Raw genomic sequence first — 9,072 nt, 5'->3', positions numbered from 1 at the left:
CAGCCGTACGCCATAGAATCCTGGAGATTTACTTGACTTCAAGCTATGAATTATAGATAGTAGATCATCAACTGCCATCTGTAAAAGAAAATCGAGAGCAGAGTTTGAGTAAGAAAAAGAAAGACATGTGGTTCTTTTCGGGAGTGTCCCAGAAAAGGTGGCAAAAAAAAAATCATTAAAATGACTAACAGTTATGAGGGAATTATGCCCAAATACATCTTAAAAAGTTTTTTTTTTTTTTTTTTTTTGTAAGCCCGGCGGGAGATTTTGCAATTCGTTAATTAATGACCAAGATTTAACGGAGTTATTTCGAAATTCCGAGAACTGTTTCTAGAAGTAAAATCGTTCAGCTGAGCTAATAAGCACTGCTACTTTGTTGAGGATAATTCGAAATTCTTTCTGCAGGCTTCGATTATGAGCTGAACAACGGCAACGCTTAAAGTCTACTTCTTTAGTTTTAATGGCGGTTGTTATGTCAGTGGTTATCCAACGTATGTTTGCCTTTCGTTGTTTCAAAACTATTACTTTCTTAATCAATTATAAAACTGCCGAAATTACTGAACAAAAGGATTATAGATTTCTGAATGGCTTGCACATCACTGAAGTGTAACGTAGTCGCAACCGGAGACATATTTATTAAAAGTCTTATATTCAACCATTTAAATTCGACGGATATCTGTATTTCTGTCAGTACAAGTCTGTTCTGGAAATTCGATCTGACACGCTACAAAAGAGTGATATGATAATTTTTGTTTTATAATTATCGATTTAATTACCGACGCTGATGTCCTCAAGATAATAAGACCTATTGAGGAGCTTACAGTAGGTCACCTAAACATTCTTCTCTTGTTGGTGCCAGAACGTAGGGCTCAACTTTATAGTCAGCCAATAAGGTAAAATACTTGCAAACTAGTGATTTAGGGGGTTTTATATGATCAATGTTGATGTCTCCTGTGATGCAGAGGGTAGTATTACCCGGCGGAGATTGAATACAATCGTGTAGCTCAGACAGAAAACTAGGAACGCTTTCAGGAGATGGTCTATAAACAGCGAGCAAGTAGAGGTCATTAACAGAAGTAGAAATATAAGAAACCAGTGTTTTATATTTTATATTACATGTCGACCTCGTCATTGTGAATATTAACTTCTGTGAGAACAAATAAAATTTTTTTAAAAAACAGCGCGAATAACACACGGACAAGAAGAGAACACACAGGACGAGGCGCCGTGTACGTGTTCTCTCGCGTCGTCTCGCCTCGCCCTGTGTGTTCTCTCCTTCTTGTCCGTGTGTGATTCGCGCTGTTTTTCAAAATGGATTTATACCAACTCGCCCAACTTTTCATTCTAACAAAGACATCAGCGATCGGAAGTACGCAATCTACGGCTAGTCTAAACTCACCTTGCCATAATCGACGGTATGGTTAATAGTTTCCAGGCCGTCCTTTTCTTTCAACACTTCTCTCTCTCTCTCTCTCTCTCTAAACTCATCCCAGTGCTTACAAAAAATGCTCATGGTGAATGTTAAATAAAGTAGAAAAAGTACCCGAACTTGAGTGGAAGCTTTTGCGCACGAGTTTAGGTATTTCGTAAAGTCTAAAAAAGTGGCCATAAAGTCTACATACACTGCTCTAAAGAAGCAACGTCAGAGATTCGGAGTTTAGAAGAGCCTACGTTTTGTTTCGCAAAGAAATATAACCATGACGAGCCCACACGAACTTGAATCCCTCCTCTTTCCCTCCGGTTCTCGCCATCCAGAGGAGCTTTCTGTTGTTGTCTTTGGGCGTGTCGTTAAAGTATAGTTTAGGTTGTGAATATTATCTTGTGAAAAAGCCCAAGCGGCCACGACACGCAATCTAGCGCTCTTTTAGAGGAACTTATGAGAAACGAATCAGAATAGCGGCAACAACATCACGTTTAGCGCGAGGACTATGCGCAGCCTCAACATGTGATGGTTGGAAGTCCTCCATTTGTAGTTTACCAACTAAGCTTTCGAGAATGCCTCCAAGGTTCTCTCGAGGAGCAAAGGGTATTTCGAGAATTTACATGTTACATTGATGGCTAGCTTGATCAGTCTTTCTTGACGGCCTTCAGGTGTTGGGTTTCAAGTGGTTCGTCGGATATCATTAACCGCAAGCTAGGCAGTTGTTTCAGTTTGAAGCGTCTTGATGATATTGTTTTTAGCTTTTCCTGAAGCTATAAATGAATCGTACAGCGAGGACACGAAGTTCAGGGACCCTTGTATCCCCGTCGTTGTGTCGAACATCGTATCGACCGCCCGCTTCATCGGCAATAGGACATTCATTTTGAGACAAGGTGGAAAGTTGGGCGAGTTGGTTGATGGTCATATTGAATGGGTTAAAACAGCGCAGAAAGACGAAGGACCAGTAAAAGAAACCACACAGACACAGCGCTGACTTACAACTGAAATATTTACTGCTGCACCATTCAGCAAGTAAACTTGAAGGAAGACAAACATAAAGCAATCGCCCCGAAAACACGTCATCCTCCACTCAAGCCGACACGTGGCTACACGTATTTCCCCGCCCTTCTGATAAAATTCATTTCATCACTAACTAGAGCAAGTGATGGAACACTAATACACTTGCCTGCGTCATGGTTGGCAATAAAAAAAGCTTCGTCAATCTCCCGAGCATACTTATTTTTATGTCGGGCTAAAATCTTAATTTCATTAAACACTGGAGAGCACGCACATCTGTCACAGTGGACCGCTAGGTTGCCAGACGGGGAGGAGCGTAAGGACAGAGAATGTTCTCTCGCCCGGTCGTTAACACATCTCCCCGTCTGCCCAATGTACACTTTTCCACAGGACAATGGAATAAGGTACACCACCCCACACGCGCAGGCGACAAATGGGTTGCGGTGCTTTACTTGACACTGTGTGTCTGAACTGTGGCGCAGCCTGCCCCACACGCTGCCGCTAGTTCCCGCCTCGCCAGTGAACGTTGCTTTTGCGGACGCATCAAACGATGGACTGGGTGTCATCACTCCAAGTTCGGCCCTCGCCATCCTGACCCGCCGTGACTCCCGCATCTACCTTCGAGAGGCCCTGGCTTGGACTATTGCGGCCCTCCTTGTGCCCCCCCGCACCATCGTCTTCACCGACAACCAGGCCCTCCGACAAGCCATCACAAGCGGCCACCTTCGCGCATTGCCCTGGCAATTGACTGTAGCGATCACAGCTCTCACAATAAAAAGAGATCTGCGAGCAAAGTGGCTACCCACTGACCAGAACCCCGCCGACATGCCCTCACGCCTTCCGCACCACATTTCCGCCCATTCCCTTACGGGATTGGCTGGGGGCATGCCGGAGGGGGGAGAGGAGGCGTCCGCTATAAGAGCTTTCGACCTTCCTCTCTCTGGTCAGTTGGCTGACTGAGCGTGTCAGAGCCCCGTCTTGCTCCAAGATCCAGGTTTCAAAAACCTGGGCTGTGTGCAGCCGTGAATCGAGGTGGCCGCGTGGGTACACAGTGTCAAGTAAAGCACCGCAACCCATTTGTCGCCTGCGCGTGTGGGGTGGTGTACCTTATTCCATTGTCCTGTGGAAAAGTGTACATTGGGCAGACGGGGAGATGTGTTAACGACCGGGCGAGAGAACATTCTCTGTCCTTACGCTCCTCCCCGTCTGGCAACCTAGCGGTCCACTGTGACAGATGTGCGTGCTCTCCAGTGTTTAATGAAATTAAGATTTTAGCCCGACATAAAAATAAGTATGCTCGGGAGATTGACGAAGCTTTTTTTATTGCCAACCATGACGCAGGCAAGTGTATTAGTGTTCCATCACTTGCTCTAGTTAGTGATGAAATGAATTTTATCAGAAGGGCGGGGAAATACGTGTAGCCACGTGTCGGCTTGAGTGGAGGATGACGTGTTTTCGGGGCGATTGCTTTATGTTTGTCTTCCTTCAAGTTTACTTGCTGAATGGTGCAGCAGTAAATATTTCAGTTGTAAGTCAGCGCTGTGTCTGTGTGGTTTCTTTTACTGGTCCTTCGTCTTTCTGCGCTGTTTTAACCCATTCAATATGTTCATTTTGAGATGCGGTTCGCGGACTGAGTCAACGGTGTCCTTCCAAAATAGCAGAAGTCGTGTCGTCATCCTTATTATTATAATATGATAATAATGGTTGCTCCTGGGCACCGAAAAAAATTGATTGATTATTATTATTATCATCATCATCGTCGCGCACCTAGTCATTTGAAGCTAAGAGCAGAATTATGTTGCGCGAGAAACAAACTGAATGCGATGATCCGATCCTCGAACCGTCGTTACTTCCAGAAAACGTTCTTCGAGACGAGGCCCAATCCACGAGAAACCTGGGACTTAATAAAATCATTTCGAGGACGGGCATCTAGGCAACTTATAACTGAGTCCCTAGAGAAGCATTTCGGTTCGGACTTGCAGTCAACCGGGAATGAGTTCAACAAGCTCTTTGCGGCATCATCGGAAATCGCCAGAGATTCCGGACATCAATCACTCCTAGTGATGTTGACAAAGTATCTCCATCTGCTTTTTTTGCCCCCAATCGATGAACCCACATTGCCATCAATCTTATCCGGTATCAAGCGGAAAACGTCTCCAGGTATCAATGGCATACGAGTTGGAGACTTCTGCCGAAATTTTAAAACTATCAAAAGCGTCATTTTTACCATGAGAAATGGTGTCTTGTCGCCTTACAACATTCCCGCTGCGTTAAAAACCGCACTCGTAAAACCACTCTTCAAGGGGGGAACACCAAGTCGGCTGGACTGCTATCTCCCAATGTCAACCTTGCCGTGCATTGGCGAGGTATTGGATATTGTATATTGTTCAATATAATGACTAGTTTCGTTGACACCTCTGAAATTTTATCAGAGAGCCATACGGTTTCGTAGCTAGACCAGGCACTCAGTCCCTGCTTGAGGAATTCACCGGTCTCATACATGTTGCATTTGATAATAACCTATTTGCGTGTGCCCTTTTCCTTAAGTTGCTAAAGCGTTCGATACAGTCAGCCATAATACAGTGCGTTGCTTCTTCAGAAACATCATAATTTTGGCTTCCGCCGTCCATTTTCGCCTTACTAAAAAGACTTATTTTTTTATCGATCGCAAATTGTAAGTGTTGGAAGTTTTAAAAGATTGCGCGTAATGATAAAAGCGGGAGTTACTCAGGGATCTCTTCTGTCACACTTACTTTTTTTTAATTTCTATGTGAACGATATCTCAACCAGAGTGTCCAACTGCAGAATATTTCGGTATGCAGACGATACTGTTCTCATATATCTTGTCATCTGAATTATGACGAAGCATTACATCTATTGACAGGGGACGTGACGCAGTTAATGGACTGGTTCGACGAAAGTCTAATTGAATTAACATGTCGAAGACACAATTTGTCTGCTTTAGAAATCCACTAAAAAAATTGAATCTGCGCTCGTCGGTTGTCCTACACAAATCAAGCTGTCGTAACTGTAAATGTCCTCCATTGGAGTGTGTTAATAATGTGAAGTATTTGGGTATACGTTTCGACTGGGATAAGTCCTGGAACACGCATCTCTCAAACAGATGTAACAAACTTTGGAGTGTTAGTTGTTTACTTTTTAATCAAAAGGTACGCATCACATTGTTCGCTCATTACTCAGAACTATGGCAAGACAATATCAATCGCATTCTAAAATGTTTATTGATAAGCGTTCGATGCCAAACAAATTTCACATTCGGCATGGAACTCTTTGAGACGAGACAGCATAAACGGAAATGTCCTTATCCTAGGTGACTTTATATTTCCTTTATTGGCTGGATAAACAATTTTATCAACTCCTAACTCGTGCAACATCTCGCACTGTCAAGCCTGAAACGGATGTAAGCGATTTAGCGAGCGATAGTGACAGCGACGAGTCAGCGACGAGCGACAAAGATTTCTCACTGACTCGTCGTGTCGTTCAGTTCTTAGATTTCTAGAAAACGCTGCTCATCGCCTTGGTCGCTTGCTCCCGTCGCTTTCATGCGGTTTTCCTCGTCGTGCGACTGATCGAGCGACAGCGAAGCGGGTCACCGAATCGCTTACATGCGGTTTAAAGTTCATTCCACCAGTGCACATATCTCCTCACAGGGTCCAAACAACATGAGCGATCGACATTTTAGCGAACAGCGACATTTGAGCGAATCGAAGTTTTAGCGAATAACGGGGGCGTGCGTTAACCTATCCGCCGCGCTGCGCTTTACGCCGCTTCGCGGTGACAGTCTGCGGCGGCTCATTACAAAAATGTGAACCCACTTGGCCCACCCGAAAACGCCGCTTCGCGGCGTCCGACTATTCGCTAAAGTGTCATTCGGTGAGACGCGGGTGTTCGCTAAAACGCCATTCGATCAAGTGAGTGCCTCCCCTCTTCACACACGTCTCCTACGTTGCTTAAAGTCAGGAGGGTCTCGGGAGATATCAGACCCTTCCCCCCCATCCCCCCCCCCCCCCCCTTTCCATAGCCCTGGCGCTGATGAAAACACAATCCTAAGTACTCCATCTTGTAACTGAAATGTTAGAATTTTTCCATTCAAGTTTTGTTGAGTAGCCATATCCCCAGAGAGAGAAAACATACTGTGCGAGTAACCATGTCGACTGCGTGTTGCAAAACATGGCGGATGTTTCAGGGACATTATTAATTGATTAGGAGAAAAATAATCGGAATTTACGCTGTTGTTCGTTCTTGTTTCCTGTGAAATATGTTTAAACGTAAACATATTTGACAGAGGTCTGTCTGGTTAGGGAGAAATCGACATAGGTTTTGGGTTACGCATACGTTTTATTCAACTCTGTTTTGTGTGCATCTAATAAGAACCCCCTCCCCCCCCCCCCCCCCCCTTCCCCTCTTTATCTGTTTGCACAGACCCCAAAGAACTTACGGGAGACTTTTAAGGCCTGTTCACACTCTTGCAACCGAGTACGATCGAGAGAGACGAGACCTGTTGAAACCTCTTAAAATTTCTTAGGACGAGAGAACACACTGACAAGCTGGCACCATCTATGCGGTGACCCTGGAACTGCATTTCACAAGAGCGAAGGTTTCGCGGGATTTCCGAGGTCGGATGTGCGGAATACCTATGAGAGAGGCTCGTTTAAAACGTTGACAAAAGTTTTTCAAGCCAAGAAAGAAAGGATAATGCGCAAGAAAAATAGAAAATATGCCGGATCGCCAAGTTTACAGTGTTACCCAATAGATGGCGCCAGTGTGTACTCTCGTTTAGAGTGCCTCAATGTTGCTTGCCGGCTGCGCCTTGCTAGAGTGGGGACATCCTTTGGGAGGGCAAGTGCCGCCTTTTCTTGTTTTCCCCCTCTCGCTCCCGGCCACCGCCGCCATTTTGCCTCCCCGATCGGCTGCCGATGCACGCGTGGGATCGCTGAACTGGCTTGTTCTTTTGCAAATGCCGGGTTGCTGCTTGCCGCAGTGTTCGAATCACTCGGAGAATGGGTGGAAGGTGTACGGCATCCCAACAAACGCCAAACGGAGGCTTCTGGCGCTCGTACAGATAAAGCGCGACGACTGGGAGCCGAGCCGTTTGTCGTCTGCGTGCGGCGTGAGTACCAACTTTGTTTCCTTGCAATCGCCGGGTCCTTTGCCGCGCAGTTGATTGCTAGAAGGTGTTATTTCAGGTCGTGATCAATTATTTCAGATTAAGGCTTCTTCGACTTGGCACTGCAATGAAGCGCCGCAAATAACTTCCGCTGGTCATGGTCGAGGAGCGGCATGGAAAGTGTGTGATTATTCTTTTTTTTTTTTATTTTATGTGGATTTTATATCTGTGGATCCTATCCAGGCATCTATGTGTCCCGTTTTTTGTATGGTATTGTTGTACAGTCCCAGAAATTTTTTTATATATTTTTTCTATTACTTATTTTGGTAAGTTGGCTCGTTTAGGTGTGTCATCACTTTCTTTCTGGAATCTGTGTTTGGTTGTTTGTGATTGATTCTTTTTGAATTTAGTGTGTGTTTTATTTCTGGGTTTTCCTCTACAGGCATCTGCGAGTCCTGTTTTTTGTATATACCAAGCTGCTGTGTCAAATAAATCCTAGTGTTTGAGATCTCTTCGTTCTCTGCCTTTTTTATTTCCATTTCCTTAGTCTCGGGTCATCATCATCAAATCTTACCCATGTTTAAACAATACTCTAAATTTTAATTACGGCCCTTATCTTTGCCTTCAAAATGTCAAGTAAACAAGTGTTGTAAGTAATGACTCCTGTACTGAGTGCACCACATAACGATCTCCATTCTCTCCAGTTTAAACTTGCTTCGTAAGACTTCTGCACGTTGCTGATACTCTGTTGAGAATTACCTTCCATACGAAAACGGGAGCCTGTATGTTAAATGTTAAGCCTTTTTTTATCTTAGTGCTCAGTACTTTAAACGTATCTAATATGACAAGTTACTACCTAAAGATATTTGTAAACTAAACGTACATCTATTGATTTCTTTCGGCATCAGTGCATTTAAAGGAAACAGGTGAGAAAAAATATTGTAATAGTAACAAATAAAATATTCTGATTTCTGTCTGCGGAAGGTATTTTGAGAAAACAGGCCAGCAAACAAAATTTATAGATACCTATTGCGGCCGTTTAGGGGAATATAGAAAAAAAACTTGAATCTGTCTTGATTTGTGCGTGTACTTCTGTGTGTGTGCTGCTGCCTACAGGGCACCAGCGCACACAAAATAGGCAAGCAACTTTTTTTTTTTAATGTAAGTTGTAAGGTTTTTATTTAGAACAGCCGCACCAACAGGTGAGGAACTTTTAAATTCTACATGAGCCATGGAAAAAACGGAAATGTTTGCTTGTCAAATTACCTCTAAACTCTGCACGGCGGCCGCCTGTTCAGTGTTTTTTCTTGCATCAAATGACCCATTTCAGTTTCATAGCTCTTGGAAGGACAGCGCGTCCAAGTATACTCAGAATTCCAGCGATATTGGCATAGTTTCGGTTTCTGCATTTCAGTCCCTTCCGATGAAAAAACAAACAAAAAGCCTCAACAGGTCCTGATGGCATGTCTCTTATTATGGAGTTCTTATTTCAGAAGCTCTGAATGCT

At 44.1% G+C, this 9,072-nt stretch overlaps 1 long non-coding RNA gene across 1 annotated transcript; it reads left to right on the top strand.

The window, feature by feature from the left end:
- The first annotated feature begins 7,244 nt into the window (after positions 1–7,244).
- Positions 7,245–7,740, top strand: LOC121837697. Its single transcript, XR_006078301.1, has 2 exons — positions 7,245–7,568; positions 7,665–7,740. It is a non-coding gene; the product is annotated as an uncharacterized LOC121837697 (long non-coding RNA).
- The last annotated feature ends 1,332 nt before the right edge of the window (positions 7,741–9,072 follow it).

This window comes from Ixodes scapularis, unplaced genomic scaffold, assembly GCF_016920785.2.
Source record: "Ixodes scapularis isolate PalLabHiFi unplaced genomic scaffold, ASM1692078v2 PGA_scaffold4__175_contigs__length_147842914, whole genome shotgun sequence".
NCBI lineage: Eukaryota > Metazoa > Arthropoda > Arachnida > Ixodida > Ixodidae > Ixodes > Ixodes scapularis.
This window is presented reverse-complemented; position numbering and strand designations above follow the sequence as displayed.